This window comes from Caloenas nicobarica, chromosome 22, assembly GCF_036013445.1.
Source record: "Caloenas nicobarica isolate bCalNic1 chromosome 22, bCalNic1.hap1, whole genome shotgun sequence".
In the NCBI taxonomy this organism is placed as follows: domain Eukaryota; kingdom Metazoa; phylum Chordata; class Aves; order Columbiformes; family Columbidae; genus Caloenas; species Caloenas nicobarica.
Window position 1 is genome coordinate 4,936,986 of NC_088266.1, and position 14,921 is coordinate 4,951,906.

The 14,921-nt window shown below is 45.8% G+C and overlaps 1 protein-coding gene across 4 annotated transcripts in view; it reads left to right on the top strand.

Moving 5' to 3' along the window:
- The first annotated feature begins 2,101 nt into the window (after window positions 1-2,101).
- Window positions 2,102-14,921, top strand: part of SAMD11 (sterile alpha motif domain containing 11) — a 139,328-nt gene continuing 126,508 nt past the window's right edge. For all 4 annotated transcript variants that reach the window (XM_065650040.1, XM_065650038.1, XM_065650036.1 and 1 more), the window contains exons 1-2: window positions 2,102-2,173; window positions 4,038-4,143. The gene's annotated coding sequence lies outside the window, so the exon portion shown is untranslated. The remainder of the gene's footprint in view (window positions 2,174-4,037; window positions 4,144-14,921) is intronic.

Genomic DNA, 14,921 nt, shown 5'->3' on the forward strand with positions numbered 1-14,921 from the left:
TACTCTTAATACAGTGGTGTGGTGGCGCTTTGCCCCCTCTCATGGTCATGTCCATTAAAGGTTTATATCTCTGCTCTTTGTACGAACAGTAGAATTGGACAAGTGCCCCAGCTAATGCACATCCTCCTGGAGCCACACAGAAAAGAATCGTTCCAAGAGAGAGGTGACCTGTTGAGAACGGCTGCTCCACAAGCAGGGACCGAGTTTGAAGATAGGCTGCTTGTTGTGAAGGTTTGTGTTGTCCCTCGGGGTATCCGAAGAGAAGGACGTGTGGGGTTTCGAATGGGAGGGCACAGGCAGAACCCGAGGTGAAGTGCAGCTGTGGTTCCCAGCTCGGGGCTGTGCTGCTCAGTGCTGCTCCACGCACATTTCCAGATAATCAGGTCTTTCTGCTGGGGTCTGTGGGCTCTTCCATCCCCGCCGTCCCTCTGCTGCTGGGCTGTTTGGAGCCAACCTGGGGAATCATCTCTGTGCACCACAGGCACGAAGACATTGGGTATTTTCTCCCACTGGGAATGCTTTGTGGACTTGTGTCTGCTATGTCTTCCTGGCTGATGTGGAGGCTTTACAAGCAAGCCAGCTGCTGGGAGGAGGCCGCAGCCACACAGCTCCCAACATCGTTTTTTATAAACGCCAAAATAGACAATGGGGGAAAAAACCAGAAATAAACAAGCTGGCTGCTTTTGATTAGGAGGAGGCCTTCTTCAGTCTGCACTAAAAGCACTCGTGTTTGCTTAACAGTACAAATAATTAATCACGTGAAAGTGGATTCCTGGACCAGGATAAGATGACAGGACCTTTTACTTGCTCCCAGAGGTCCATTTCTGGTGGGTTCCACAAGCATCTTTCCGGCATTCTCTGGAGGAAGAAGCCCGTACAAGTGTACAGGGATTAGTGAAATAGTTCCATTCTCATCAGCAGTTCTGGATCAGACCCACTGCGCAAGTTTCCCTGTTGTCTTCAGTCTGCATGAGGTTGCTCCCTTTTGTGCTTGGATGCTGCTAAAATAAGATTATGGGACTTCCTCTGTAAATCCATGAATCACGGTGACCAACCTGACTGGCCTTAGGGACGGGTTTTATGCCTTGATCCTGTGGCTGCACACTGATTTTCACACTTGGCAGCAAAGCACATTTCTTCCTTGTTTAGCAAACAGTGGGTTATCTAGCATAAAACCCGGTGTCATCTGCAGGTTCTACCAAGGGCCTATAAAATTAGGGTTTCTTGACTTTTATTCCCAGCTTCTCTACCAACTCTCCAAGGGTCTCAGTTTGTGCACCTATAGAGTGAGGATAGACATCCCGATGTGCCTTACAGGAATGAATCGTGTGATGGCTGATTGATAAATGTCTGTGCTACGAGATGCGCAGATGAGGGATGTAGCTGTGAACAGTTCTTGCTGCTCTTATTAGACCCTGTTAACAGAAGGGAGAAATAATTCTATGCTGCCTTGCTTTAAATGGCGCAGAGCGTGAGACACAGATGCAAATGAAAACCGTTCAGATTGTTTCTCTTCTCTTTTCCCCTGCAGAGAACCCGGCTCTGATTCTGCTGTCATGCTGGTGTGGAAGAGCAATTTGAGTGGCATCAGAGGATTTCTATTGACAGAAATCCACGATACGCAGAGGTATCAAGGGGCCCTGTATTGGACCTTTTCCACTTTCCAGGGTGAACATGTGGACTTCTCTTAAGCAGACAAGTCTCAACAGGCCACTTCTTTGTCCTTGCCCCCCCCCTCCCCTTTTTTTCTTTTGGCATAAATTTCAGAATTCTACTCCATAAATGCGTCTTCCAAAAATGCAAATGGAGATGGGCATTAAAATAAGCCATAGTTAAACTTTTTAGAGAGACTTTTCCACTTGCCACTGATAATCCCTTCCAAATTGGCAATAATATATGGATTTTGTTATCCCTAGGGAGGCACCTTTGCTTGTATTTATCATGATTGATAATGATAACTTCATTAATCTTGAAACATTTGCAAGATTAGAAGAAAATATTTGTTGCTGGTCCCCTTCTAGACCATTCTGCTTTTTTAAAAAAGAAATGTGGAAGCAGCTTCTCTAACAAATGTTTTTACTCTAGATTTTTCCCTTCCCCTCATCATTTCTGCCAGAAGGGCTGGAGAACTGTGGTCAATGGCATCACTGAAGGACACGTGGGCTGACAGACAGTAAGTTTGCTGCAGCAAATATTGCCGTCTTTTCCAACAGAGGCAAAACAAATCACGTGTTGTCGGTGGTAGTGCAGGTCAAGCATGAAGTTTTGCCAGCTCCCCAGTCTGAAGCAGAAACAGGAATCCAAGAGCGAAGGGAGACTGAATAGATGGCTGACTGACCAGCTGCCGGCTCAGAGCTGCCTGTTGAATTTTGTTATCTGCTTAGGTCTATTTTTCTATACTACTTTTATTTTTTAAGTGTACGCAGTCTCCCAGTTTTCTGTTACTATAGTTTATATTATATTTGCAGTGCTAGAGCCGTTCATTCCTCAGGAAGTCCTAGAACTTCATGGGCGGTAGGCAGAGACTCTCCAGGAGACTTCAGGAAAGCCATCAGTCTCCAAAATAACCTGGGGCAAGAAAGCAGAAAGTATTATTGAGACTTACCTACAAGAGCCAGAGTTTGAAGATATACTGGGAAGTAGGAGATGAGAGGAAAATAAAAACAGCAGCCCAGGATCTCCTTGAAGAAAGATATTTATGTCCTAAGTTGTAAAACTAGCCAAGCTCCCCAAAGAAACAGCAGTAACAGAATTTAGCTGTTGGAACCCAAAGACGCATTGTTCTGATTTAATAATTAATGTGGAGTTAATTGAGGCTTTTACTGAAGTGAAACAGGATAAAAGAAACCCGCCAGTCTGGACGCCATGGTTCTCGGAGAACAAGTTCATTCTGCTCCCCAGTGACCCTCTGCCGCACTCCGCTCCCCCTTTTCTTTCCCCCAAAATGGGTGTGGAGCGTGACGGCTTCTGCTCTTCTGTCCCCAAAACAAGGAGACAAGGGGGTGGTCGCAGAGGCCCCTGGGTGTGGGGAAGGGGGAGCTACGAGAGAAGTGAGTCTGGTGTGAATGGAGCTTCCTCCTTCCCTCTCCTGGGCCATTGTCTGACAGGGATTTTCCATATATGCTCCGACTTGGGAATTACTGAGCCGTGCAGCAGCCACAAAGAACGCCAAAAGGCAGCAAAACAGAGAGAGACACAGGGAGAAACTGGCTCCACGTTATCTTTAAGAAAGTAAATAATGACATGGCTTTGCAGCTTACAATTTAGTGCTTTAAAAATTGAGTCACACAGAATGTATCCAGAACAAAATGGCTTTTAACCCCTTGGAGGTTATGCGATGTGAATAGATACTGCTCAGGTTGTTGGGAAACATGGCAACATTTTGGTGTCAGGGTTGTTAGCTACTAGAGAACGGAATGATCAGAGAACATTTCAGGTTAGAGCATGGCTGCTAGTTTTTAGAATCTCTGGAAGAAAGGCCAGAGTGGCCTTCATCTTATTGCAGTCAGGGGAGGTCTTTATACCAATTTCGAGGACCTTGGATAAGAATTTATCAGCTTATGATGAAGGAAAAGCTGGTTTTTATAATTTTATTTCTGATTATAACAGTACTAGTGGAACCTGAGGTACTAGGACAGATGAGTCTTGGAGTGTATCTGCCCTGAATTCTGGCCCATGCATTTTCCAGCCCTGGGTCCATGTTTTGTGGAAGAATGCAGCCTTTGTTTCAGCCTGTTTTCCCTCGCTTTCCGTTTTCAATTGCTGCTTTTAGTTTTCCATCTAAGGTCTCTGTGTTTTTCACCCCTTTGCACTTTAGCCACCAGTGATCCTCTCCCCAGTGTCCCGTAGAGGAAGAAGCGCCTTAGCGCTCATTTTGCCGTGACATTCCAGTTGAGGTCTTGTTGCCCTAGCTGGAAGTCAGATGATACTGGAAACGGGGGAGAACCTTTGCCCATTTTCCTGTTTAGTAACTGCTTTTCAACAACTGCCTTTGAGGCAGAACTTAATTTATTTAAGTTTTCCCTTTATTATTTTAGGTTCACTGAACACAGTGAGTGAAAACTCCTGCCTGGAGCACAAAGAACTTGCAAAGCAAAGCTCCTCTACATCCTGGTGCTCAATGGGATCATCAACAGAAGCAAGGTATGGAACACTTGGGATTCAGACTCTCTTTGGAAATGGGAATGCTGGAACATTGGGTTGTTTTCCTTCCAAACGAGTGGGGTGACATAATTGATTACTAAGTTTGCAGAAAGGGCTTTTTTACCACGTAAGTCCACATGTATATATGTAGCCCTGAAAACCACCTAGGATGTCATCTCCAATGTATCCGCTGTCCTTAGAACACTTGGCTCCAGCCCTTCATGCCGTTACCAGCCACTTAAACCTCGACCAACACTCCCGTATGTCTGAATATACCTTTCTAAAAAGGGATCTATTTTTCATCCGAGTATGATGCATGAGGGGTTCAAAGAAAAGCAAGATGTGTGGGATGAGGATCTGGTTGTGGTCATTGTTGCCAAATAAGCCAATTTGAGAAAAAAACCCCAAAATTGCAGCTGTGGGATATTATTATTTATGTGCAATCCCATAGTAGCCAGAAGCCCGTATCGCAGATTAGAACCATGCTGTAACGCGCTGAACTCTTGCTCTCTACAACCCTTAAATTCTTGTGGTTGTGTTTTCATTTCTGGTTTTAGTTTTGCTTTTTTGTTGTTGTTGATGCTGGTATGTTTTGTACTGTTGTCACTTCCTCTGGGGATTTATTGATTCTGCATTTGGGTGAAATTTTGAACCGCAGTTGGTGCCACTTTAGCTTTGTTGCCATTTAAGATAATAAGTTGGTCTAATTCTGTTCACAGAATAGTGGCTTCTATAGGAATGGAGTTATGCCACTGTTGGTAGTTTTGGAAAATCATTTGCAAGTGTGCGCCAAACCCCTGGATGGTTTCTTGTTTAGAAATACAAAAATCAGAAGAAAAGAATGGATCCACTGATGTAGTTCCTAAACTGCTCATTGTATGACTTTATGCAACTCGTTTAATTTCTTTGTGCCACAGTTTATCTATTAAAAAAAATAGCGATATCTATTTATTTCTTACAATAGGTTGAGAAATCTAAGAAATGTTAGCAATAAACTTTTGCTCCTGTGAAAGTAACAGAACAGCAAAAGAGGGTGTTATTTACAATTTCATGTTTAATTTTTCATGTAATTGACATTGTTATGGTGCTATTTGGAATTAAGCTGCTACTAAATAGTGGACTGAAACAGAATTCAAGAGACTCTTGATCTTGGCATGTGGGAGGTTCTAATGTGACTCCAGAGTTTCTCTTTCATTTGCTTTGGCAGTTGAATTGAGTCTTGTTGGACATGCAACCCCAGACAGGACACATTGTGCAGCTTCCATGGGTCCCACTTGCCTGTTCTCCGCAGTCCCACCAGGCTGCTCTGGTTTAGACACATTAGGTCCGGCCCTGCGGCCACACAGGGGTTACCAGGTGGGCCTTGGCCTTGTCTGTCTCTGTGTAGGAGATTCTGTGGTTTTGGCCTCGTCCGTGTAGAGAAGGGCATTGATTGTGCTGTGCTTTTACATGAAAACTGGCCCATAAACAAAATAAATCGCAGACCCAGCTGGAGTTGGAGCTGTGAAAGCAAGCGGCACTGGAAAATGAGCCTTGTTTGCGGAGATTTACTGAAATGAGCCATATACTTGCACCAATATATATTATCTCTGTGTGTATGCTTACCTGTATCTGTACATGTGTGTATATTAGAAGGCTAGAAATCTAATGGTCCTAGAGTAAACATATAAAGCTTTGGGGAAGAAATGAGCGTAAATGACAAGGAAACTATTTCCTTCCCTAATGAGAAAATGAAAATAAATTTAAAAAAAAAGGGGGGGATGGAAATGAAAACACACACTAGCATATTCTCGGAAGAGAATACTGTCAGCTGGACTGGAGGTGCAAGTAGGGACACATCTGGCTTCCAAGGCTTTCTCAGGACTGTGTCTGCCATTGCCTTAGAACATCAGCTTGGCTGAGGAGAGCAGATCCCACATGAAGTCCCCTTCTCAAGGTCCCACAGACCTTAGGAAGGGCTCCGAGGGCACATGTGCATGAAAGAGAAACAGGGAGAATTTAATTCAGACTTTCAAACACCCAAAGGGGGGTTAATACCCATTAAGAAAAAATCTTCTGTCCATTAGAAAATCCTTTGCCTCCCTGCAGGAGAGAGGAACCTGGGAACTGAACAGAATGTAGACTGTAAGAGCAAACTGTAACCCAGTGAATTAGTCTTAACTATAGCGAAAACAGCACTTGTGTAAATGAGGCCCCTAAGGGCCGATAACCAAGCAGTAAAATGCTACAGGAGGGAAGTAAGTCAGGGCTGTAAACCTGGGAAGTCAGGACTGGGTAGCCAGGATCTGGAGCATAAAACAGGAGAGATTAAAGGATGACAGATGAGGGCTGGGAACAGTGCATGAATCCCTACCAGCATAAGGGTTCTAATTCCAGTGTCCTAAAGACAGGCTTGTTCCTCTGAGTACTGCCCCGTACCTGAAAATGACTGAGGTGCCCACGGAGAACTTGTGAGGAGAGTAGAAGAGTAAGCGATGGATGATAAATAAAATAACACCATATAATCAAATCAACATTGAGTGTATTTGATTTAGGAGGACACCAATGAATAGAGAAGGTGAAGATAGCAGCAGGGTGAGAGTTGCTGTTGGATGGGACTGTGGCTTGAGTGAGATATAGTGCAAGCCCTAAATTACCATCATCATTATTTTTTGGCTGGGCTGCGTTGTGACATCAATACCAATTTACACTCTGGGTGAGTAGCACTTACTACCTTCTTGTCTTCATAAATTGTGCATTGTCCTTATTTATTTGCTTCCTTGTCCCCTTCCTCTCCTCCTGCATTGCCTCTCTCCTTCTTTATAAGCATAACAGGGATGGTGTATCCTTGCTGTGTCCTTGATGAGTTTGACATTTAACCCCAATCATGGATCCCCAGCTCCACTCTCTTTTGTGCCAGCTATGGGAATGTTCAACTCGTATTCTTTCTTGTGAGGAGGATGGTGTGTACAAAAGGAGGCAAGATTGGCATTATTATTGATAGACATGTTAGCAAGTGATTCTTTTATCATCATAGAGCTGGTAGTTCCATGATACTTTGTGTTCCTGTTTTTGTCTGTGAAAGATGCCTTAAAGTAAACTGTGTTAAGTCATTCTCTATGACTAAAAGTATCAAAGGAGATTGTACAGGTGAGATCTAATCTTCCATCCTTCTACAAGAAGAAAAGCACAACTTTCAGACAAATGATACACACCCAATAATTTGTGCTTCTAGTAGAAACACCACCAATCTGCTAGCTCCTTGGTATGGTGGCAAACCAGTCTGCAGCAGACACCAGGGTTGCGCAGTTCCCAATCACTCGTCCTGGCTGCGGCCGCTGTGGTGCAATCAGCCCGGACTGTCACTGTGTCCATACTTGACTCGCCCAACGCAGTTCCCATGGGCTTCTCACCATCCTGGAGACACCATTACCTCACACACCACCCCTGGGCTTGATGGCCAAGATTACAGGACTGTTCCTTGGGCCACGTGGGCAGGTTCGTGCTGTGAACGCGTCACCTTTTTGCTCTGGAGGCTGAAGCGTTCTGCGAATCCCCAGGTCCAAGAGAGTAGCTTCTCCCTCCTGCCCTCCTCCTGACCCCAACCTGAGCTGGAGGAGCCGCTCCGGCTCAAGGTCACAGATAATTCATGTGGTGTCGTGCTGTGTCATTCACGACGAGCGACTGAATCACTATGATGAATGGGGAAGGGTCAGTTAGAGCGCTAACCCTAGGAACAAATTTGTGGGGCCACCACTGTCATTTTATTTAGGGTCTGTACAGAGCCCTCCAGGCTCTCTGCCTCAAGAATGAACAGCTCATCCCTGAAAGGAACTCAGCTTTTTCCTCAGGGCTTTTCCCCCCCCTGGCTCTAGGAGAAGAAGAGACTGAGAAAGATTTGCAATTCTGTAAAAATTATGAGCACAAAGGGTAGTTCATCTAATTGATAAGAAGCCTTAAATCTCATTTTTCAAGGGTTTATAATGTGGCACTGAAAACTGCTGAAATTTGACATTCAAAACTCATCTAGGAAGCAACACTTTTCTTCCCATCTCTCTTTTAAAAAGAGGTTATTTTCTCACATCATTGTGGGCCTTTTCTGCTCTGCACTCTCCCCTCTGCCCCCCACTCCCCCCAAGTTCTAATTCCTGGCAGAGTTCCCCAGCAATTGCTCGGGAGGGCTCTGAGCGCTGCCATTTTTTCTCCCAGTGGAAGCTGCATTCTGGCATTTTTCTGGAATTAAAAAAAAAAAAAAAAATCTCAGGATTTTCTTGCCTGAAACAAAGAACAAATGATGTAAAGGCTTGAACAGATTCCTGCAGTGCTATGTTCTTTGCACCTATGACCTACATATTAGTTAAAATCATATCTGCAGCGGGCCCACGAAAACACCTTTAAAACAATTCATTTGCATTTTAGGTCAGAAATTAACCTGTTTATGTAAGGGTTTTACTCCACTGACTGTACCAATGTAATTGAAGCCATCTCTAAGCTCTGCTACGATAACGCACATATCATGATGGCATAGCTGCATCCTTTTAAGGGTTCTACTTAGAGAACTTTCCTGATTAAATCATGTTCTTCTGTCCTTTCTCAGGTGTGAAATTTGCCACCCCTCCTTAGGCAGAGTTTTCCCTGAAGTCAATGAGAGTTTTGCCAGACTGGGATCTGCGTTGTCAGGACTCTTGCTCCCTCCTGGCCTCTCCTCTGCGTGCACAGCAGTATGACTAAAATTCTCCATGCTTATCTCATTGCCATTTTTTATTCACCTGTTTTGGCAGCGCTAGCATCATATCCCTGGCCAACAAGTTCTTAGGCTGGGATGTGCTCCGGTAAAATTCCCTCAGATTCTGCTGGAAAGTTTGCCCACCTCAGGTCTGCAGGCACAGCCACAAAGCCCCTTTCTCATGTTTCCATACTTCCAAAGCAACTTATATTTTAATAAAAAGATACTGCAGGTAGTTACTCCACAATATGGATTAGACCCCCCCTTAGCCGCTTAGGAGAAGCAAACATAATTTAAATGGCAGATAGTTTTGTCATTTGAAAATTAGCTACTCTGTATCTGAAATAACCCTTTTTTGTGGTTGTTGGCATGGAAACAAGTGTAGTCTGCAAGTCCTTCTCCAGACATCATTGTAACTCCAGTAGAAGGCATCGGGAAACTGGGGAAAGTTTATGCGAGACCTGAATGTTACTTGTGACGTGTTCTTTGGTGTTAGGCTGAGTCTAGTCAGATACTTTGTAGATTGCTGTGCTTAATTTTTTCTGCAATGCAAGCTCAAGAGGAAAAAAAAAACTCCTCAATATATGTCTTGATGATATGAGGCGAAACACCATCGTTTTATGATAACCTGTGGCATTTTACTGAAATGTCATGGCTTGAGATACAATCTGCCTGTCCCATCCCAAATGGTTTCCAGGAGGGCAAAATTGAAAGTGGGACCCTGATGATAAATAAGTGAGATTTTTACCTGTCTTGTTGAAATACAAAAAGCCCTTTATCCTACTCAGCTGGAGCGCGGCTCTTGATGACTCAGGACTTTTCCGATGTCTAACGCCTGTACCTGTGTGTCCAAAGGTCACAACAGAAATGTGAAAATCTCAGGATGGAAGCTGTTAATTGCTAAAACATTCAGAAAAACACCAATATTGATGTGCAAAATGCTAGTAATGGTGCAGTTGTGCCAGCAACGCATCTCGGCGGCTCATCAAGATGAGGCCACCATTTGTGACCCTGTTCTGTGGTGTTGTTGCCCTGACAGTTCCTGTCGGTTGACGCTTTGGTGTGCTGGTCTTGACTGTATTTGCATGTGCAGCTTGCACGGTTTATTTTTGCTCTTTGCGCGTTTCGCTCTCTCCCGCTCCTCCGTGTGCCCTCGCCGTGCTTCTCCAGCCTTGAATTACCCCGCGGGTGGGTTCAGCAGCTCCCGCTGTGCGGGGTTTTGCTCCTGTCACTCCGCACTCACCCGCGACGCCGCCTCGCGTGTTTCCCAGGCGCGGCTCAGCGCCTCCAGCCTTTCCCAAGCGTCTGTTTCCAGGCTATCGCCCCGCAGAGCCTCCCCCGTCCCCGCCGCCCGGCCCCGGCCGCCCGGGGAGCGCGGAGGCGGGCGGGCCGTGCCCCGCCGTGCCGGGCCCCGCCGTGCCGAGCCCCGGGGGAGCCAGCGGCCGGGGCCGCCGCGCTAATTGCAACGTGTCGGCGGCTCATCAGCGTCTCGGCTCCGCTGCCAGGGCGACTCCGACCGCGGCGGCGGCGGCGCCCCGGGGGGAGGCGGGCGGCGCCAGCCCGGGCCGGCCCCAGGCAGCGCTCCCGGAGCGCAGCCCCGCCGAACCGGGCCCCACGCGGGCTCCGGCTCGGCGTTTGCTTCTCCTCCCAAATTTCTCCCCCACCCCCGGCCCGCCGAGCTCTTGGCTGCAGCCGCGGGCGGCTGTGGTGCCGCCGCTCCCCGCCTGGAGCTGCCGGCGGCCGCGGCGCCGCCCGGCCCGGCCCCGGGGCTGCTGCCCCGCTCGCTCCGAATGGAGGAGATGGCAGCGGAAAGCTGGAAAACCCTCCCCTGGTTCCCGTTCCCGTTGTTAAGTAATTCTGCACGATAAACCATTCCCAGAGATGGCGCTAGGATTAGGGTAAAACCTCCCTCCGTACCTATTTTGATTTCATAGAAGAGATAATCGGATTACTCGCAAAGTCCATCTGATATAGTGCCGTACATGTACACTCTAATATTGTTTTGTCTCCCTGTGGATTCACACACGGTACCAAATAGACACTTTGAAATGTTGTGCATCTGTAGCACCTATTTTTGGTACTTTTTTTTTTCTTTAAAAAAGAAGGTGTGTAGTCACCATAGAGATTAAAGGAGAGCCTTTTCTGAGGGGTTTGCAGGTCTGTAGGAAGGGCGTGCATGTAAAGTGTTGGTTGGAAGGTTCAGTTTTCATGCTTTATGGATTTATGGTGAGATTAGTTAAAAACTGAGCTGTGTAAATTCTTATATACACATACAATAGTCTACAGACCAAGCATATATATTACTCTTACTGGTTGCAGTTCTGAGAATGTTAAAAGTACTGTGAATTCCCAGGAGAAAAATTAAAGCAGCTTTTATTTCCTACTGGGGTGTTGTATGGTGAGAGGATTAGGGAAGGTGGGTCAATGCGTTGCTCGATATCAGAAACTCATATCAGACTCATATGTGGTTCTCATTTAACCTTTTAGGCATACGTGTGAAGGTTTTGTTGACAGTATATACCGAGTGTAGCTTTCAGAAGAACTGGGAGTATAGGTTTTACAGGGTTTGAAGATAAAGCTTGCGTTAGCTTTGGCTATTGAAGTACGCGGGAGATGCAGATTTGAGATTAATGACATGAAAGTGGGAGGGGAGACAGAAGTATGAGACTTTGGATACTGTCATAATTAGTGCTCTTTTTTAGCAAGACCTCTGGATGCTTCTCATCTCAGTAAAAAAGGCTGTGTCCGGCGCCTAAATTTAGGCACCCAGGTTTCAAAAACGCTGCCTTCCTGGCTTGTTGTCACGGTCACAACAGCTCTGTGACAGATCTGGAAACAGAACCCCAGAGTTCTGACCCCTCAGCCTCTTTCTTGCCTCAGGCCGGAGGGGAAGGAACTGTGGAGCTATAACCAAAGGAAGAAGAAGCACCTAATGAAGATGGCGCAGGAGCCAACTTACATGCCTGGAAGGGAGAAGCGCAGAGCTGGAACTGAAAAGATGAAGGACCTCATTGAACCTGAAGTGCCTCATTAAGTGCAATACAGCTCCTGCCTGTGCAGTGGCAGATTTTTAGGAGATCTGTGCAAAGCTCAGACTGGGGAGGCTGGGAGATCTAGGGGAAAACACTTCCCCTTCGCGAAATACTGAAGTCAAGTATCATTATACATAAGGAATTTAATTATTTTGTGCTTAGTAGGTAGTAAGTAACACACACGGTCTGTTTTAGAACAGTGGAGCTGCCTGTGTATAAGGGAATCTCTTGATTCTAAAATGCCAAATGCTTCCTCTGTGCCTTGTTTTACCACAGACGAGTTGCGTGTGAGAAGTTGATTTCCCTGCATCTTTGTGCGCAGAATTGTAAGGCAGCAAATATCCACTGGGTCGAACACTGTGTGGTGAAAACAAAAGCAGAATAGATAGAATAAATTGATTTTGAAATTCAACTATGTATTGAAATATTCAGGAATATTGAGTAGAAAAATGGTTTTGTGACGTTCTTAGTACTTTGGGGCACTGCTCCTGAAGCATGGTGGGGTTTTTTTGGCATCACTGCCATGCACATCAGAAATCACACTAATATTTGCCCATGTTTGGTGCTTCCCTGGCTTCCCACAGTATGACCAGAAAGCTGAGACAGGGCTGTTTGGCAAGTGTTCCATGAAGTTCAGATGATGGTTGCTATTGCTGTGCAAAGAAGCATTGTGAATTAAATCAACGGCATGTTGGCTACGGGAAAAGAAGAGAAATGGATCTGGAGAAGGACATCTGCTCACAGTTCTGACCTCTTGGGAAGAGAGTGACTCAGGAACTCCTGCCAGTGTTGCTACTGTAGTGTTGAGATTTCAAGATGTGAGAACAGGAAGTGCACTGGTCCTTTTAAAAGGTCTCAGCCACGTGTGCTGCTCAATTTATCTTCCTGTCTGGTCCTACACTGATAGCATTTACCCTCGTAGGGACCATTTCTCTGTTATTATTCAGATTAAGCTGGCAAGGTTTGAGCAAATGATGCAGACCGGATTTCCAGAGACTTGTTGGAGAATGGTTTGCAAGCAGACTGCTCAGCTGAAGAGCCCTCGGCTGCTTTTAACCATTAACTGGACGCTGAAGTCCAGTTCCACGTTGGCTGTCAAGTAATTCCCTGAGATATCTGGCTGCTGCTTTTAAACCCACAGAAACTTTGCTGGACAAGTTCCACTGTAACCTCCCCTGGACGTCTTGTCATTGCTTCACCAGAAATTTTAAACACTTCTGCACTTTGGTTTCATCTTTTGTGTGAGAGCTGGTCTTCGGCCAGGGCACGGAAATATCGCCAGGTTTGGGTCCGAGAGGGAGCATGGAGACGGTGTTTTGACAAGTCCTGCCTGTGGCGTGCTGGCCACTTATTTTACAGAAAGCATGGCCTTGGCAGGTGTCGATGGCAGCAAAACAAATCTGGAATAGGTTGTGATAAAGGGATTTCTCTTGGGAAGTGGAAAAAGGAGCGATAAATATCTTAAAAGTGATCACGGAAGAGTGAAGATATGCTTGTTGGAGCACTCGGGAGCTGTCCTCTAATGCACCAAAAGTTGCAAGACAACTTGAGGGATGGGTGAAAGCGGAAGAAGATTTCCATTAAGTGCTTTTTCATTTTTTTTTCTTTCCAAGGATAGAAATTTGCCTGCCCCAGTGACTTAAAATAAATTTCCCAGGATTTTGGGTCCCTAGGTCCTGAAGGAACAGTTGGCCTTTCTACTAAACGCAGTGAATCTGCAGCCCTGATTTCAGGTATTCTCTCAGTTGATCTGGGTGATTTGAACCTGGTGGCTCCATTTCATCCTTATTTTTGGGTCTTTCTGCAGCTGAATAACCTTTTGCTCACTCATTTGGTTTTTCAGTGTCTGCTTCCAGTCATGATCTCAATCCTCGATTTCAAAAGGAGTTAGATGGTTTTTTCTAGCCTGGTCTGCAGCTTTAAACTGGAGAGTCCAAGTTGGGAGCGAGCTAGGAAAAAATCAGAGCAGCGATGGCAAAAGCATGGGGAATGTGATCAGGTGGAGAGAGAACCAGCGAAAAGCCCAAGGTTTGTGTCCAGTAACCAGAAACATGTACACAGTGCAAAATGGTTGCTCTTGCTGGTGTAAAGATTCTCATTTCTGTATGTTAGTGTAATTTGGTGATAGACTGGAGAGGTTGCTACTGTGATCCATAAATCTTTGTTCTGAAGGAGTTCTGGGATGCTGCTGTTCTTCATTTTTTTTTTTCAAGGACAAATCTGATAAGTGATAAAGCATGCAATTATTTTGTTTATTTATTTTAATATGCCTATTACAGCTGTAATGTGACTGCAGATATAGGCCCTCCTCTGTTAGCATTTCCAACGTATACTCACTCTTCCTGGGTGGGGCCGAGCAGGGAGTTTTGTAACACAGGAACTCAGTGAGATAGTGGTAGGTGTGCTGGGGGTTTGTGTGTGAGCAACGGTTCAGCTTGATATCAGCCTGGGGTATGTTGTGCAGCATATGGACTTCCTAAACGACCGTGGGGCGGGTGTCCTGCTGCACTCGATTAGGCTGGTGTGCTTCTCTGCAGCGATATTATGCAGCAAGTAGTGAGATTTTAGCTGTGCTGCTCTTCACTTCTGACAGAAACGAACCCCGTGAAACATGGCCCTGGTGATGCTCCTGCAGCAGGTCATAAGAATTCAGGGTGGACATTTGGAACATAGCGTGAACCATGGATGTGTGGGATGTTACCCGGTAGACATAAGCATCATTGTGAAATGATCAGTGACTCACCAGTGCAGTATAATCACCAGAGACATGCCAAGCACCGAGCCATCAATCACTCCTGAACTGACAAAACACCCTTATGTGTGCTATGCCTGCCCAAAACCCTGTTATAAATCCTCTTGGAATGGAGGAACATGTGTTGCTTATAACACATATGCATACACAGGGGTGCCCTAAGCATGTCACATCATTCTGTTATTGATAGACAACATCGGGCCTCGGTGGGGCTGCTTGTGCCCGGCCAAATTGGCCGGAGAAAGTGTTCTGTAAAACTAAATATCCTGTGATCTCCAACCTGGGGCTC